Source organism: Mus pahari, chromosome 7 (genome assembly GCF_900095145.1).
Source record: "Mus pahari chromosome 7, PAHARI_EIJ_v1.1, whole genome shotgun sequence".
NCBI classification, from domain to species: domain Eukaryota; kingdom Metazoa; phylum Chordata; class Mammalia; order Rodentia; family Muridae; genus Mus; species Mus pahari.
Window position 1 is genome coordinate 68,610,165 of NC_034596.1, and position 10,716 is coordinate 68,620,880.

General features: G+C 40.0%; 1 protein-coding gene and 1 non-coding gene across 2 annotated transcripts in view; one reads left to right on the plus strand and one right to left on the minus strand.

Annotated features, from left to right (window-relative positions):
* Mnat1 (MNAT1 component of CDK activating kinase) overlaps positions 1 to 10,716 on the plus strand; it is a 143,781-nt gene that overhangs the window by 20,613 nt on the left and 112,452 nt on the right. The gene's annotated exons all lie outside the window — the stretch shown is intronic.
* On the minus strand, positions 1,856 to 1,987 carry LOC115064463. Its single transcript, XR_003844313.1, has one exon. It is a non-coding gene; the product is annotated as a small nucleolar RNA SNORA17 (small nucleolar RNA).

Here is a 10,716-nt window from a genome sequence, read left to right on the forward strand (position 1 = left end):
ATCTTCTGCTGCTGAGATTTTCTCTTCTATCTCTTGTATTCTGTTGTTGCTGCTTGCATCTGTGAAAAAACGTTTTTATTGGTTCCTTGTGACTTTAGCATTGCCACTCTGATCCCACATATCTTCCCTCCTCTTGTACCCACCCTCCACCCTTGCAACCTCCCCCCAGGGAGGGGGAAATCTCATGAAAACTTTAGTTGTGTCATAGTGTGTCCCATAGCATATACCCTTTTGTGTACACTTCTTTGCTTGTATATGTTTATTGCAGTGATTGGTCTACAAATCCTCTGGCTTCTGCTATTCTATCAATACTGGCACCTCACTGGGATATCCTGTTGTTGCCTTGTGTCACGGAGATCCTGTAGTTTTGGATCTATAGGACTGGCTTCTTCATGCACTCTAGCAGTTCATCAATGTGGTAGATTTTGGGATGAGCCAATTCAAAGCCCTGGATCTGGGCCTCAGAGGTATCTGAGTTGGTCAGTCTGCCAGCTCTCACCCACACCACTGCGGCCGGCTCACCAGCAAGCACACAACCCAAGCTAGCATTATCCTCTGCCAAGGTGAGGTGCAGGGCCTGCTCTCCAGTGTTGGATCTGGTGAGGGACATTGCTAGTTCTTCCACTCTCATGACCCCCAAGACCAGCTCTCCCTCCTGCCATAGGTGCTGAGGGATGAGGGAGGGGAGGAGGGTGTCTCTTCTTCGTTTGAGCCACCTCCAGCAGCCAAGAGGCAGGGCTAGCTCTCCTGTGTTCATTCCCTCAGGGGCTGGCTCACCCCATGTCCGGGGCCAGCTCTACTGTGCTGTCCAGGCAAGGTTCAGGGCCAGGTCTTGTGAGTGCTGCTGCTGGTTAGGGGCAGGACCAGCTCTCCTGTTCCCATTACACTAGGGCAGATCTCCTACCTGTTGCAGGTGATAAGAGGCAAGTGAGGAGGAGGTTATCTCTCCTTCATTCACCCCACCACTCAGGAGTTGAGTGGCAGGGTCAACTCTTCCACACTTGTGTCCTCAGGGCTCACTCACCTGCATCTCCTACAATATGCAGGTCCCATTCTTCTGTACTCTAGCTGGCTAGGGCAGGGCCAGCTCTCCTGCTTTCATTCCTCCAGAACCAGCTCTTCCACCCAGGTCATGGGCAGGGCCAATTCTGTACAGCCCTCAGACACCAACACGTCTCTGGGCAGCAGCCTAACCCAGGGATGTCTGCCTGACCTTTGCTGGTAACATACCCCTGCTACTGAATGGCCTCAGACCCAGACTTTCCCATCTCCCCAGGCACAGACCAGGACCTCACCTTGGTCCCAGGGTGCATCACTGTCTACTCACATCAGGCTGTTCCTTATTACCCTCCAGTTCTGTCTCTTCATTGTGTACACATCCTTCTGTTTCTCTCTCTGTTCCATCTCTCTACCACTTACTTGCTCCTCTTAGTGGTGCTCAGGGTCTCTGATGTCTAAGGTTATCTCAGGAGTGGTCTCAGGAGTTCTATGACCTGCTTGGGCATTTTGGCACAGGGTAGGGCCATCTCAGGCATGATCTGCCCCCCTCCCCAAACTTGCTTTGTGCTAGACTGGTGGTCATCTTGGGCTAGCTCCCTGTCTGGGCTTCATAGCACCAGCGTGGTGGTTGTCTTGGGCTCATTCCTTACCCAGTCCTGCAATAGTGGCCCCAGGCCAGGGTCATCTGTTTCAGGCTCCCTCCTGTCCAGGCCCTTAGTTCCAAGTGGGGTTCTTCTAGTCCCTGGCTTCTGCCTGGGAGCTTGCCTCTACCTGTGCAGCACCCTGAATTGGTTGTCTCACTGGCTTTCTGTCCAGCCTCCTGGTACCCGTCTTCTCAGGCTTGCTCTTTTCAGGGACTGTTAGGCTACTAATGATTCAGTTGTTCACAGGTCAGAACACTGAGCACAGGCATAGCCTCTCTCCTCTCTGCCTCCTTCTGATGCACATGTAACACAGCAGCCACACCTGCAAAGCCTCTAGGGGCAGTTAGTTTTACAATCTTTCTGCCCCATCTTCTGCAATGTTCTCTGGGCCTTAGGTTTTGGGAGTCATTTTATTGTAGGTATCCTTAATCTTGGCTATATAATCAGGTCCAAGTTAAATGAGTTAGAATTTTAAGTAACACTGCTTTATGCATAACACTTTTCTAATCAGTGACTGAATGATAAAATCATCTTTCCTTAGCTTAAATTTTATATTCATTTAAAAAAGAAAATATTTTTATTACCCAAAAGATCATCCTGTACTTATTAAATTTTATTTCAGAGATTATAATGTTATTTTAAAGGAAGTAAGTCTTCTAGTTAGATATTTAAGTAGTAAAAATTGGACAGCCATGCACAGTGGTGCATGTTTGTAATTCTAACACTTGAGAGGCTGAATCCAGAAAATTACAAGTTTGAGGCCAACCTGAGCTTTGTAGCCAGACTTTTATTTTAAAACAAAAACAAAATAAAAATTGAGATGAGTTTGGGCAGATGTAGTGAGAGAAACTGAAGTGTGAAAGATTCAAATTGTGTACAGTTTTTATGTGATTAAACAATGTGTGTATTGTAAAATGAGTATAATAAACTTAGGCATTACTGAAGTGATATGGCCACATTAATATGAAGTCTGCACAAATGGAATCAAAGTGCATATTTGCCTTTGCTTTTCTTCAGTTTTGAGTCCTGACTATCAGAGTTAGCTACTGTATGTCCTCTATAAAAGATTGATGCTTTTCCTGTCGGTAGAAGTGTAGGAAGCCAGACTTTGGGTAGCTCTTCCCACATTGATCTGTGAAAGACTATTCCATTTAACTCCCTGCAGGGACTCGGGGATGTGTTGTTTCTCCAAGACACAGTCACAACACAGGGTTTCTTGATGTTCTGTTACTTTTAACTTACTAAGATCTCTAATTTTTTAGCCTTTGTATTTAGTAGCATGTTTCCAATGTGAAGCAAATACACAGGTGGAATGTTTGACCTATAATTGTGTAATTTTCGGAGTAGTAAAACTGAAGGAACATTAGAGATGTAATTATACGGAGTGGCTTTGTTGTTAAGCACCTGATCCATCTCTTATTTCTGTGAAAGGGTCATGTTTCAGTGACCGTGGGATCTAAGTTTTGGGCAGCTGGACAGCAGGGGAAGGAAAAATGACTCTTGTGGCTAGAGAAAGTACATTGTGCTCTCCTGTACCAGACTAGGTTCTTTCTCAGAGGATAATGGATTCCACACTGGTGACTCAGCCTCCTGTGGTCTTAGCAGGGCCAGGCACATTATTGGTTTTCATCATGGCAGACTCGGCAGTCTCCTACCAAGAAGCTGGAACAGTTGGAAAGTAACCAGACATTTCCACATGGTGGTTGTAAGAGAAGACTTTCCCTCTACTCTTTTGCTCTATTATACAGTTTTCTTGCTAAACTATACCTCTTGGAAATGGTTATAATGTGTTGTTACTTTTCAGGGCATAGATTGTGCCTCATGATCTACTTACTTAATTTAGACAATGAGACTAAGTGTATTTTAAGAATGGGAAAGATTCCCTGTTACAAAAGTTTTCCACACACCAGATTCTAGGAATAGTCTTCTTCAGATTGTACTCTGGGCTCCCAGTCAGTTGCTTGACCTTTAGATCAGAATACCAAATACAAGTTTTGGGTACGTCAAAGCCAAACATTTCAGAATAAACTTAAGATAGGAACTTTTGGGTGCTGGTGATATAGCTCAGTGTAACAGTACTTGCCTAATATGTGCAAGGCCTTGGGTTTGATTTCTAACACTCACACAGACACATGCACACACACAGACACACACAGACACAGACAGACAGACACACATACACAGACACACTCACACAGAGGCACATGTACAGAGATAGGTTTACACAGAAACATACACAGACAGACACATAGAGACACAGAGACAGATACACAGCCACATACACAGATACACTCATACTCACAGGTGCATTGACACAGACACACTCAGACACAGATACATGCACACACACACACAAGAGGAACAGATTTCTTAATAAAAGCCACTCACCTTAGTAACTGAGGAAGAGCAAGTGCCTCCTGCTTTTAGAGTGTCTCCTTTTCAGGTTTATAAATTGTGAATTGAGTGAGTGAATGAATGTAATGTGTGTGCATATGTGTGTGAGCACACATATGTCACCACTGATGTGTAAAGGTCAGAGTGCAACCTGCAATTCTTAAGCTTAGGTCACCAAGCTTGGCATCAAGTGCTTTTAATTGCTGAACCATTTCTCTGGCTCAAATCCTTTATTAGCAGAGTGTTAACTATCATAGTAAGTATGGCTTGTTTTATTTCTATACTTAGTGGATTTAGGTATTGTCAAATAGTTGGAACAAAACTTTATTTTGTTGGTTTTTTTTTACTTCTTTATCATTGGGAATTGAACCTTGCGCATACTATGCAAGTGCTCTCTCAAACACTGAGCCCAGCCTGGGGTAAATTTCTTTCTAAAGTTGTATTTTCCTTTTATATACTTTAATGAACACTACTCATGTGGAATGTGTTATTCATTACAGAGTGATCTTTGCCCTGGGAATCAGGACTCTTTGGTTATTGAATGTCACTCATAGTAAAAATTTCATGGCTGTTTCCCTTTATTAATCCTCATTTTATAAATAGTTTTATGTGTATTTTTTAAACCTACTTTTGTGCAACAATTCTTTGTATCAGATAATATTTTGGCTGAGATAAAATGACCTAGTCTTTGAACTCATATTAGGGTCTCATCATATCGGCCAGACTGGTCTGGAATTCTATGTAGACCAGGCTAGCCTCAGACTCACAGAATCCACTGGCTTCTTCATGAGTGCTGGGATTAAAGAAACCACCATGCCTGACCTCATAAATTGTGTTTTTTTAAAAAAATCATGTATTTATATTTTTCCCTTTCCAGTATTTTCTTGATTTTATTTGTCTTTAAGTATTTTTTCCTTTCCTGTTATAGTAGTCATTTGCTTTTGTGTTATATTATTGCTGTAATTTAAGTCAGTACCTTGAAGTTTGGAAGACCAGTGTTTGTTTAGAAATTCTGTATTTAGCTGGGCCTGGTGGTGTAGGCCTGTCATCTTAGCTACTTGCAAAGCTGTGAGGCAGGAGAATGACAAGTTCAGTGCTTGCCCTGGGATACAGAGTAATTTCAGTACTATCTGGGCAGCTTGATTAAATCCTGACTCAACCCAGAAAGTAAAATCTGAGGGCTGGCGGGATTGCTCAGTGGGTAAGGCTTCTTGCCTCCAAACCTTATAATATGAGTTTGATCTCAGAAGCCTCATGGTGGAAGCATTGGACCTACTTGAGGAAATTGTTCTTAGGCTTCCACATTGTGCCATGCCATGCCATGCTCTGTACATATGCCTACATTCAACATGTACACAAATACAAATACATTAATAAAGATTTAAAATAATTATTTTTTAAAGGTTAATAAACAAGGATTGAGGCTATATACAGCTCCGTGGAATGCTTGCCTGGTGCACATTAGGTTTAATCACCAGTAAAACACATGCACACACTTGCGCATACACACATATACATGGATATGCACACATACACACACATTTGTGTTATACCTCTTAGCAAGTTTCATTTTCTTTTTTTTTTTTTAAAGATTTATTTATTTATTATATGTAAGTACACTGTAGCTGTCTTCAGACACTCCAGAGGAGGGAGTCAAATTTCCTTACGGGTGGTTGTAAGCCACCATGTGGTTGCTGGGATTTGAACTCAGGACCTTCAGAAGAGCAGTCGGGTGCTCTTACCTGCTGAGCCATCTCACCAGCCCCACAAGTTTCATTTTCATGACTTTTGAAAAGTGCTTTTTTCAATGGCGTCTAATGGGTTTTAGATATCTTCAAGTGAATCAGCAAGGCAGTGATTGAAAGTGTTTTCAAGGACTGTATGGTAAAAGGGTTCTATATATTATGGTATGTTTTTAAAATATATTTTAAATAACTCTTCTTTGTGCCTCACCAAAATTAAATTGAGACCACCACTTGGACGGAAGGGTTTTCTGAGCTGCACAAGATCATATACATATAAAGTTAAAGAAGGAAACACAGAGGACTGGGAGGGGGAAGGGGGTAGCCTGGTGGTAGAGTCCATACCCAGCTTGGGCGAGGCCTTGAGTTCAGTCCCCAGTGTAAGCAGGGGATGAGGGGATTTGATACCCAAAAGATCCAAGAAAAGAAAACACAACATTTTTTCTTGCAGCACATTTTAAAATTGAATTTATCAACTGCTGTATAGAGGTGGCTTATTACTATGTATAGATGTCATACAGCCCAAAGTCACTTCATAAATCATATAGTTGGCAATTTATTTTAATGGATCAGATTACAGATCTTTTTTCCTTTTAGGAGTTTCGGTATTAGAATTTTAGGAATTCAGAGTGGTTCCCCCTTCTCCCACTTAAATGAAATTAGTGAAGTTAAGAAATTTATATCTAAGGAGTTAGGCAGTGCAGTTCTTGTCAGTGTTCCCCATAACATTCAAACAAACACACTTGCTTGTTTATCACTTGTTTTTAATTTAATTTATGGATGGAACGGCCATTACAACATGTCTGTAGCTACAACCTATGTCATTTAAAATGATGAATGAGTTTATTTTCCAGTGTGAGTAGACATTTTAATTTCTTAGGAACTTAAGGTTTTGGGTTGGAGGAGATCTCAGAGAGCGTGTATTCCAAGCGCTTACTTTATAGATGAATAAGCAGGTACCAAGGCATTAGGTGACTGCTCTAAATTTCTGGGTCTCTAAGCTCTTTTGTGTGTTGGGATGCTGTGACTTAGTAAAGATAGAGACCTTTCTTAATGCATCTAACTTCGATGTTACTTGGCAAACTCTCAGCTTATTAATGTGTCGGTTGTACCTTGTGCTTTCATTAATGTCAAGTAGTGAAAACTCAGAATTTATGGTGAGTCGTAATTCAGCAGTAATTTTTCTAAAACCTGTCATTATCTGTAATTTAGAAACACAATGACCAGGAAGCAGTATTAGTATAAGCATAGTTTTATAAGTTCATATTAATCCATCCGGTAGAGCATAACATTTTAACATACCTTTCAGAGGCACAGTGATAGGAAAAAAATGATCGAATTCCTTATTGTCAAAACAAAGAAGTGCTTTTAAAAATGCCTACCTAAGAAACTGCTTTGCTAAGCTCTGAGAGATGGAGTCACACGGCTTATCTTCCAGTGACAACTGTTGACTGTCTGGGTTTACATCTAATGCAGGTGTCAATGAGTTAGGATTCTCAACTTGTTGTTTGGCATGGAAAATGGTTATTTTGCTGGTTATACAAAGTACTATCTTTTAAGACTTACCTGCTTTATGAGTAATAACCAACTCTTATTCTCTTTTAGTGCAACATGATAGTTGTTAGTGTCATGGTGTGTATGTGGAGCTAGTGTATAATATATTAAAAATAATTTATACATATTACTTACAGCAATAATCTTCAAGTTCAAAATAGAGAACAAAATCAAACACTTAAGTTGTATGCACAGTGTTGTTGTCAGTGTCCTTGTCTAGAGCATCTGTTAGTCTTGAGAGCGTTCCCTTGTTTACAACTCTATATTTATGTCTGCTGTAACATGAGCCTTGCTAAGCAAGCCTCTGCTATTAGCTGGTCAGGTAGTAGAGCTAGTTGTCTTTGACTCTACTCTATCCACTAGCTGTCTGGTAGGTTATTAAATAGATAAAGTTTATCAGAAGAGTTTAGAAGTTAATGGGCTGTTTTGTTTGGAACCCAGACTCCTGGTCATTTGTTTTATGTTTAATTACTGACTGTGAGGGGAACATTAACCAAAGCCTTAGAGCTTAGGTGAGAGTAGGGAAGATTCGAGACAGATTCAGGAGGTAAGAATAACATGAGTCATCACATTTGGCTTTTGGTGTTTGTTTGTTTGCTTGTTTTTAAAAACAACGTCTTTTGTAGCCCAGGCTTGCCTCAGACAGTTCTCCTGCCTCAGATTCCCAAATGCTGGATTTACAGGTATGACCGCCATTCTCTGATCACACTTGGAATTTTGATGGTTATATGAAGAATGAAAATGTGAAGATTTAGTAAAAGTCTTTCTGGAATAGGGCAGATGATATATAGGTAGATCAATAAACAAATCAATTAGCAGCAGTGGTCAGTGAAATGATTTCCAAGCTGGTTTTAAAAAGAAGTGTAATGAGGAATGAGCTATAGTTAGAGAAAGAAAGTATAAATGATAAGAGTTCTGGTCATGTAGATCAGAGGGAATTGAGAGATTGCTAAAGGATTGGCAGTGCTAACTCAGAAAGACTTAACCAGTGTTTGGGAGTATAACCAAACAGGCTGATAACCTCCAGTGCTGGAGAAGAGAATGATGAGAAAGCTAAACACAAGAAAATGTTTAAACAATTAAAAAATTACATGATTATCTAAAAATGATCATTGGAAAACATACAATCAGAATTTTATTGCTCATGGTGGCTATTTATGATTTCTCTGAACATAAAAATGCTAGACTTCTTGCTGACCAGAGATGCTGCATGCTGTTTAGTTTTAAACTTTTAATGTTTAAAAGTGGATTTAATGTTCTAATTTTCATTTCTATTGTCTAATGTTTTTTAACTTTTGTTGTGTGTTTGTGTATAGGTGAATGCACATGTCCCATGGCATATTTGTGGAAGTCAGAGGATAATTTGTAAGAATTAGTTCTTTCCTTCTATCATGTGGGTTTCAAGATTGAACTCAGGTCATCAAGTTTTGCAGTGATCACTCATTAACTGCTGAGCCTCCTTGTTTAGCCTTTTTTAAAATTACCACTTTTATTATTTTGTGTCTTAACTGTGTATGTGTGTATGTATGTGTGGGAATGAGTGCACATACTATGGAGACCAGAGGTTGGTACAGAATATCTTCCTCAATCACTTTTTTGAGACAAAGTGTCACTGAACCCTGATTGGCTAGGAAACCTCACTGAAGACAATTTAATTAATGTAATAGGAGTTTGTTGCCTAAATAATCCATACTACTCCCTTATTTTCAGTATCTTGTTTCCCAAAATCTTTTTGAGAAATGCTCATATATAGGACAACCAGTAAAGCTAATGAATATTTAATGCCATTCATGATATGACTTTAGATTTATTACATGGGGGTTTTATTAATATAGTTTAATGATCTCATGATTAAAAACAGTGAATTGGGTAGATAGCTGTTAGAACTTTATATATAATTGAAAACTTGAACCAAAATGGGAGAATAAATATTCTCTGAGGAAATTGGAGGGCTAGGATGTAGCTCAGTTGGTAGAGTACCCTAAGATGTACAAGGGCCTAGGTTCATGCTCAGCACCACCAAGGATAAACAACCAAAATCGAACAAAAGTGGGAGTGTGGCGAGTGACTGGAGTCTTAGCACTCCTGAGGCTGAGACAGGAAGATTGCTGTGTAAAAATTTTAGGGCAAACCTGGGCTACATAGTGAGTTTTGGGTCAGTCTGTGGGGTGGTATGAGGAACCCTGTTTGAACTTCTCTCGCCTTGAAAAAGTTAAAAAGTAATAAGAAAGAGATGTTTTTAAATAATATGAAGGAAATATGTTCAGTAGTAAAAACTGTTCCTAAGTAAATCAAGTTCCAGAGTTTCTGTTTTAATATGTAAGCTTGTGCTCAGAGCATTGTTTCTTTTACATGAACATTTAAACTGTAGTAACAGGACAATGGTTTCCATATGCTTCTGGAGGTGTTAACAGTGCACTTGTAGGTTGGAAATGCAATATAACCTGCACTCCATTCTGGAAGGTGAGTAAAAGAGCATGTCACAGTTATATTTACAAGTAACCCCGTGCATTGTGGATTTGTAACTTCAGTTTTATGAGTTTCTGGAAGCTGCAAATCATTCCTCCACAAAGTATAGTCTGACATGTGTTCTCAGTCGGCCCAGTGTTTCCCTCCACTAACACACAGTTTATTCCTATAGACTCTTTGTAGGGAGAATTCAGCCCATCATGGGGCTCAACTTTAAGAGATTTAGGATATCTAAAACAATGAGGATGATTGGGGAAGTAATAAAACCCAAGTAGCAATTTCATCTGTGTGACCCTTTAGGTCTTCCTAGTTATCTTGAAGTCAGGAACAATCAAGTGTTTAATACTGTGTGTGTGTGTGTGTGTGTGTGTGTGTTTATATGACTAGGGACACAGATGTTTGTGCTATTAAATACTGTACATGTTAGAGGTTGATGTCTTTCTCAATTTGAGGCAAGGTCTTAGTTGAATCCAGAACTTTCTGACTCAACTACTGCAGCTAGCTAGCTTACTCTAGGGGTCCTGTCTCTGCCTCCCAGACACTGGGACTGCAAGAGTGCCACTTCCATGCCCAGGTGATAGTTATGGGGGGATGACCTGAATTTAGGTCCTCACACCTGGGTGCTTTGCCCACAAGCATCACCTCAGCCTCCTCTTTGGTTGACTGAAAAGCTTTGATTAACCCATTAACATTTTGTCTTGGTCTTTATAAATGGTTTAACCTACTGAAAGACAAAGGAAAATTGCAGTAGTTTTCAAGATATACCTGCACAACAGGGCTTTGGTAACTTTTTGAAGTAACAAATCTTCTTAAACAGAGTTGTGGTAAGAGGTGAATTAGAATATTCTAGGAAGTTTTTTTTAAAGCTACTATTTCTTTCTTTCTTTCTTTCTTTCTTTCTTTCTTTCTTTCTT